General features: G+C 47.5%; 1 protein-coding gene across 6 annotated transcripts in view; it reads right to left on the minus strand.

Annotated features, from left to right (window-relative positions):
- RAI2 (retinoic acid induced 2) overlaps window positions 1-8,271 on the minus strand; it is a 61,350-nt gene that overhangs the window by 51,394 nt on the left and 1,685 nt on the right. The gene's annotated exons all lie outside the window — the stretch shown is intronic.

An 8,271-nucleotide genomic window follows, 5' to 3' on the forward strand; every position in this document is an offset into this window, starting at 1 on the left:
GCTCAATCCATTCCCATCCATTGATTTGTTGGCCAATCAATGGTCATTGTAATCTGAAAAAAATAACACCAGTTTCTATGAACCTTTCCAAGCGAGGCCGTGTTCAGCTAAGCTTAATAAAGAGAAAAACAGCAAGGACCATCTGGAAAACACTCTTCCGGAGTCGCAGAAGACAGTGGCAGCCTTTGCCCAACCTGCTATAAATAAGTGTCTCAGGAAAAAAAACACCCGATTTTCAAATCTGTTTCTACTTAATACAGCTGCAACGGAGTTTATTTAGCTTTTCCCTATAGCAGGAGGACTGTTTGCATTTTTATGACAAGGGTCTAAATGTGTTTCCCAGCCACTGCCACTGCCATTATTTTGAGGAACAACATACCACTTGGACCTGTCTGTTTGCTTCTGCGGCACACAGCGGTGGCCCCAGTGGCCTCTGCGCCACGAAACTGGCCTCCAAAGCCCAGATTTATGATCCTGTTTCCTCTCCCAGTGTTGCAACCATCACCCAAATCCTGGCTGGCTACTTAGAATGACCAAGTGTCACGTGCTGCAAGTCAATTATTTATCTGCCTGGACCTGGCACGCTGTGGACGTCTGCCAAGCTCACTGCCTCTTCCTTCATGACGACAAGGAAGAATCAAACTGCTCTTCTGGGGAGGCTAGAACTCGCCAATGAAGGTGTACTGGTGGCTTGGCCCACCCCTACGTGCTCAGCTTTGCCATCTTTCCTCACTGGCTAAGCCTGACACACGGAACTCCTTCAGACGCTCTTTGGGAAAGGTCAGCCTACCTTGATGGCCGCAAGATGAAGCAGCCCCCTCTGAGGTCTGCAGGGAGCACTGCCAAACACCTGTCCCACTCCAAAGACTGGCAGGGCACGGTGACCTCAGGACATTTGCCTGTGTAATGCGTGACCCGCCTCTCTGTTCTCCCTCTGTCCCCCCAGCGCTCGCCCCATTTCCGGGTTTTAGCCCCATGACACCTTCCCTGAGAATGCATAACCCTTCTTTCTAGCCTTTCAAGGGACCCTCAGAAAGAGGACAGCTAAGGGCTTGTCCCGGGCTGCCGACTGCAGGCATTACGAGGTTCAGGCTGCCGGAAGGAGCCCTGCTGACCTCCTCTTTCCCAAGTGGAACTGCTGCGAGGAAAAAAATGTGTGTGAGAGGGAGAGAGCTGGGAGGGATGGGGAGGACCCCACCGAAATCTGAATGCCCTGTCATTTGGAAAAATGCCCCACCTGCCCACCAGTGACATTCTCTCTCAACAGTCCCGGGAAACGCAGACACTAGTGGTGGGTAAAGGGCTGCCACAATCCGAAATGAGTCTATTACAGTGTTACGCACAGAGCTCTCCCAAGTACACTAAAGGGCTAAGTTAATTGGCTCAGGCTTAAGATGCTACAGGAGAAATGACAGTGGAGAGGGGGCGGGGTAGACGAAGATGCCTGGTGGCTTTGAAGGCATGCCTGGAATCAGGTGCACATGAAAAAGAAATTAGGGAGGAATAAATCTGCTCTCGTTATGAAAAACCAGAAAAGCCCTTAGTTATTACAGCGTGCCCCCCAAGTACATATGCCTCATTCAGTCGCCTGCCTAAAAAAAAATCTCTGTGCTCATACCATCTTAGAGACTCATCCACCAACCTTAGAATGAAATCAGGCACAGGACCCATTTCCAACTGTTAATTAATCACCCCCATGAACAGCATATATAAAAGTCAGGGGAATAAATTGCGTCTTCCACTATTTCAAACTGAATTTGCCAAAACCCCCAAATGCCTTATTAAACCTTGCTCTAGACCAGTGTTTCTCAACCAGGGGCGATTCTGTCCCAGAGAGGACATCGGATGAGGTCTGGAGACATTTCTGGTTGTCACAATTGCGGTGGCAGGGGGCGGTGCCACTGGCCTCTAGCATCCTACAGTGCACGGGCCCCCTGATGCCGACAAAGAAAAATCTGGCCTAAAATGCCAACAGGCCAAGGTGGAGAAACTGCGCTCTAGATAAAGCCAAACACGCTCAGCCTTTAATACTCATATCTTTGGCAGTCATCAAAGGGAGAAGACATCGTTTTCTTTGAAATCTAGGGTTGCTTTACATACATATTAGCTAAGGACATGTTATTCTTTCCAATTAAATGCCATAGGTTCTCAGTCTGAACCTAGGAACGTTAAAGAAACGCTGTGACGGGGAGCCTGGGTGGCTCAGTCAGTTAAGCGTCTGACTCAGTTTTTTTAAATATTTATTTTTTTGAGAGAGAAAGAGAGTGGGGGAGGGTCAGAGGGAGAGACTCTTCAAGCAGACTCTGCCCCCCGCCACGTTGAGCATGGAGTCCGACGCAGGACTCGAGCCCACAACCCACGGGATCATGACCTGAGCCTAAGTCAAGAGTCAGACGCTCAACCGACTGAGCTACCCAGGCGCCCCTATGCACCCCACCCTTGATTTTGGTTCAGGTCATGATCTCAGGGTTGTGAGATGGAGCCCCATGTAGGGCTCTGTGCTGGGCGTGCAGCCTGCTTAAGACTCTCTCTGTCTCCCTTGCCCTCTGCCCCTCCACGCCCCCAGCTCACGTGCTCGCTCGCGTTTTCTTCCCACCCCCCAAAGAAATGAAATACCGCAATGATGGCTGGGGTAGATAGGTTGCATTTTAAATGCATATTTCATCAGTCTAAATGGATGGAAATTAATATCCCATAAAATAAAAATGATTATCTAGCTATGTTCCATACAAAACCAAAATCAATACATCGTATATTACTTAACCTGCAATTAGAGTTTTTTAAAAAACGAAAACAAGGAAATGCCATTCTTTTCCATTTCTTGCTAACTGGGTACACATTTCTGAACATGAAAGGCATAAAAAACAAACAAGCAGACAAAAACCTTTTTTTAAAGCAGATTTTTCCAGAGCATAAAAAGCTTCCTGAATCATTCCATTTTATTTACTGTAGATCCAATCATTCTTGGTGAGCAAAACATACAGCCCATTCTTTTGGTTATGCCTGCCTGGCTTTCCAAATGCCCTCAAAACTGGGATGATGAATCATAGACTTTGGCCCCACTGTGTCAATTAATAGTAAGCAAAGAATCCCACACAGCGAAGACAGGACTTTCTGCCTGATGTTAGTATGTATGTGGGAGGGTGGGGTTGGGGATGGGAGTCCTACAGCCAATCGTTTCCAGAGGGTCTTAAGAGCAGGTGTTGAGATTCTCTAAAATTCCTTCAGTTCTAGAATATTCTGTGTGGCTCTACAGTGCCCCTAGCATGGGGGTGGGCTTTGGTCAGGGGAAATGCAGGTTCCTAGCGTCGGCCTAGAGCTTCCAGGCCTAAACTAGGAAGGAAATAATGGCTGACAGCTATACCATCACGACCCTTCCAGGCCACCATTCCTTTCTCTGAATTATAAGGCAAAAGTGGCCATACGCACAAAAGCAAAAATAACAACAACGACAAAAACGCCTGAACACACCCAGTCTTGGCTGCCAGTGAGGCCCGAATCTGCTGCTGAACAAGAACAGTTGCTATAGTGCAGCTGGAGGAGCTTTTCCGGGGAACTGGTAATACCCTGGCTGTTAATGAATTATTTTTCGCCAGAATGTCGGATTCTTCCTGTGCTCCAGTAAACAGTCTGCTTCTGCCATGGGAAACAAAACCAACTCCTTCCGAGGAGCTCAAGGAGGTCAGCCAAGGGTCCCCTGTAGGGGCAGCCCCCTCAGGGGCCAGAGCCACGGGGCCTGACCTATAAATCACTGCAGCCCCAAGTTCATTATTCCAGCCCTTTCCATCTACTTAGGCCATGGCCAGCTCCCAGGGAAGGGCCCAGGAAGACCATAGTGCCAGCTGTGAGCCTTCCCCCACCCCCAGGAACTGTCCCTTCGTCAGGTTTCCTCTTCTGCAGCACCACTGTGTGTGAAATGGGGCTTCTTTGCATTTATGCTGTCTCTTCCACAGAAACTGTATGTACCTCCTTGCTCTTGTTTTCATCAAGCTGTCAGGAAATAAATATGTCTTTTCCCCTTTCCTTTCTATAAGATTGGCTCCAGCCCCAAATAACCCACTCTCACCATTAGGGTGTCTATTTGGGACAGAATTCTCCAAGCACAAATCCCCAGGAAGGATATTCTTAGACAAGGTGTCAAGGAAATCAGTTGCTCAGGCAAGAGACAGCTCTCCACTAGACAAGGACACCAGCCTGGGGTGGGTGAGATGGAGGAGAGGAAGGAAAGAGGTTGTTTTGTTCAAGCCAGCCCTGCCTTGCTCTCTCATCTCCATTAAGTTTCAGGAGCCCACATTCCTCAGGGGAACTTGACTGAGCAAACATGCTCATGGATAGGCTTGATTAGGCACCCCCCGCCAAATGACATCTTAGCTACTGAAAATCAAAGTTGCCTGAGGCCAGGTTGTCAGCCCATGCCTCTCATCTGCCATGAAGAACAGAAGGTGTTTATGCCCCCTAAAATATCTGGAAGTACAACCTGTGCTGAAGGCACACGTTGGTGGTTAGTTTGTTCTAGAGAAGCACTGCCTAATAGAAATATCTGTGTCGGGGCGCCTGGGTGGCTCAGTTGGTTAAGCGACTGCCTTCAGCTCGGGTCATGATCCTGGAGTCCCGGGATCGAGTCCCGCATCGGGCTCTCTGCTCGGCGGGGAGTCTGCTTCTCCCTCTGACCCTCCTCCCTCTCATGCTCTCTGTCTCTCATTCTCTCTCTCTCAAATAAATAAATAAAATCTTTAAAAAAAAAAAAGAAATATCTGTGTCACTTAAAAGTTTCTGGTAGACACATGAAAAAGATTAAAAGAAACAGGTGACATTCACTTTAATACTGTAGCTTATTTGACCAGCATATTCAAAACATCATTGCACCGTGTAATTGATATAAAAATTATTAATGAGCTATTTTGCATTCTTTTCTTTTTGTACTAAGTCTTAGAAATTACGTGCGTATGTTATCCTTATAGCACATCCTACTCTGGACTAGCCACCTTCTGACTACTAATAGCCACATGTGACTTGTGGCTACTGTATGAGATGGTGCAGATAATGGAACATTTCCATCATCATAAAAGGTTTTATTAGTGCAGGGCAAGACCAAAAAGCTGTGGGAAGAAAGAGTGACAGGTGAGAGCAGGGTAAGCCATCAAGTTATTGGAGCTAAGAATTAAAGCAGAAATGGGAATCGCAAGGATTGGGATATTCTAGAAGCCCAGCCCTACCCCTAAGGGGAGATTAAAATGGACTTTTATGAGAGGCCCAGGGCCCATGCCTACATTGTGGGGGGGGGCTGCCCCATAGCAGTGGGAAAGCCAGCAAGCATAATCATTACTCAAGGCATCTCCTGGTTGAGCCACCTCCATCTTAGCTCTTCTGATCTGTTTAAGGCAGAGGCTAGGACAGAAGATCACCAAAGTCACGTACGTTCTTTCAATAACAATTCTGGGTTTACAATCTAGTTTGGTGAAGCAGGTAAAGAAACATGATCAAATTACGTACGCCTGAATGTGTGTTTGTGTGTGTGTTCTTGGCTGGAGAGGGAAGAAGGGTCATGTGCAAAATCCAGAAGTACAAATGCGACCATCAGAATCACCTCCTCACCAGTTGCCGTCAAAACACAGGAGAGGGCGCCTGGGTGGCTCAGTTGGTTAAGCGACTGCCTCCGGCTCAGGTCATGATCCTGGAGTCCCGGGATCGAGTCCCGCATCGGACTCCCTGCTCGGCAGGGAGTCTGCTTCTCCCTCTGACCCTCCTCCCTCTCATGCTCTCTGTCTCAAATAAATAAATAAAATCTTAAAAAAAAAAAAAAAAACACAGGAGAGCAGTAGACTCGAGAGGCTCATGAAAAAATTTGGGGTCACAAAGGAGATGCCTTGAGTCTAGAAAGAATGAGATGATGGGCATCTGGGCAGGTGAACAGGTGGGAAGAAGTAGTGGTAATCAGAGGCATTCTCCAAAGACAAGAACTGCCAACTCTATAGCAAGGATGGCACCCTGATCCCCAAATCAAGCTTAATTCAGAATCCCACACAGGCTTTTGTACAGGGGAGAGTACAATTAGCCATCTTCCCCCCTCCTTGAGAGCCTCATTCTTTGAGGTCCCCCTCATATTCTGATCAGGGAAGCAGCAGAATTATATATGGATTCAAATCCTGGTTCTCCCACTGGCTCCAGAGTTTCTAGCAGGATAAAGGCTACCATCTGGTTGGAAAGGGGGTAAGGGACTTGCTTACATGATGCATTCGTGTAGTAAGACCTCATCTCATTTTTATTGAGAATTTATTTATTCGAGACAGTTAAGAGTCAGAAATATTTTACTCATCCTTTGGTCCTACCATGGGCCTCGGGCTAATTATTTAACCTGCTCAATTTTGTCATCTATAAAAATGGGAATGCTCTTGTCCATATCACATGAACTTGTCAACTTGGACCTACCCCAGGCTAGATATGGAGCATGACATCAGGAACTCCAAATCCCCAAACAAACATAAAAATCTCTAGATTTTAAAAAAAAAAAACAACACAAAAAAACAAAACTCTGGATTTCTCCCTGAGTCTCCCTTGACGATGACTTACAGCTGCCTCCCTACCACCATTCACTCCATCAGCTCCATCACTTAGTCACTCAACTCTTACTTATTAAGCAACAGTTGGGCATTGGAAATTCCAAGATGACGAGGCACAGTCTTTCCATTTGAAATAGTCTGGGACTATCTGGGGTCTATCTACTTGGCACATAAGCACGTACCCTGGCTGACTGGGCTGCCTCACTGGTAGGCTCCCCGCCCCCAAGTTAGGTACCACAGTTTGTGAACATGTAGGGGCTGAGGACTCTGGCTTTTGGGAGAAATAAATCAGAGACTTGGAAGAGGGGTTAGAGGGAAATGTTGCCCCTTTAATTCATAACCACCGAAATCTGGATTCAGATACAAGACTGGAAATTTCTCTGAGCCTCAGATTCCTTATCTGTAAAATAATGCCTCCATCACATCATGGTTTCCCACAGGTGAAGTGTTTGGCAGACAGAGGGCAATGACAAATGTTAATTCCTTTCCTAATTTATTTCCCTCCACTACCCTCCTCTCCCCAGACCTAAGGTTAGGGAAGGAGCCAGAGAACAGACACTTGCTATTTTCTTATTGTACATTCCAAGCGCGCTGTGTGTGGAGACTGCCCCATACAGAATACCTCCATTGAGGATGCGATGGAGGTGGGGAGGCCAGGCCCATCTAGCTTTCGGGCGGCTGCAGCTAGAGCTGTATCTTGTTCTCCTCGTGCTCCAGCACTCCCACCAACACCTCATCACACACCTCTCGCATTTTCTTTTTCTTTCTTGCTTTCCAGAGGCCCAGTCTCAGAGGCTGTTTTCTGGCTACAAGACTTTTTATTTATGTTCTAGTTCTTACCCAACTGCCCACTGACCAAGTTCTTACACTGGCAACTGGCATCACCTGGAAAGCTGTTTTCTCATTTTTTTCCTGAGATGGGCAGGTTTTCCCTGGTCAGACCTCAACAGCTGGAAGTCTGGTGTTTCTCTGCATGATAAAGGACCATGGGCTGGTGCCAAAGCAGCCAGTACCCCAGGTCCCAGTCTGACTTGGCTCACCGTGCCTGGGCTGCCTCGGAATGTCTCTAGTGGGCATCAGTCAGCATGAGACACAAGTGGCTGTTCGTAGGATATTTACTGGGGGGCGGGGGTGGATTCGGGGGTGGGTAGGTGGCCTCGCAGGGCTTCTAAGGGGCAGAGAAATTGGGATGCCACCCGGTTTATGATTCTGCGTGTTCCAGCCCACCCCCGACTTCTGAAAGTGGCACAGCTCCCCATGTTCCTCTTTGAGAAGAAAATGCAAACAACAAAACAGTGGGTGGGGGCATAATGCTGCCCTGGTGAGTGGCTCCCACCCACTGGCCTCCTCATTAGCCTCCTCCCACACTGCCCACCCCGCCACTGTAACAAAAGCACATCACAACACATTTGCAAAGTTATCCTAAGTCTCTTGGTCAATCAACAAACGATTCTGAAGACTCAAAGGGAGGAAGAGGGACATCTAGACAACGCTGGGAAAGATTCCCTGGGAAAAGCACAGAAAACCTTGCATGATGCATGCAAGGCTAAGAATTGTTTTCTCCCTGCTGGCTGCTTTTCTCTCTGTTCTAAAGAGAAGCTTCCAAAATCAGCTAAATAAAGGGATCACACCAGAGGATGAGAGATAATGCTAAACCAACAAAAACAAAGACCCAAATGAAACAGAGCGAGCCATGAGAATCCGCAGTTAT

The sequence above is a fragment of the Mirounga angustirostris genome, unplaced genomic scaffold (assembly GCF_029215605.1).
Source record: "Mirounga angustirostris isolate CCGP_5_RB_7025 unplaced genomic scaffold, mMirAng1.0.hap1 SCAF_11, whole genome shotgun sequence".
NCBI lineage: Eukaryota > Metazoa > Chordata > Mammalia > Carnivora > Phocidae > Mirounga > Mirounga angustirostris.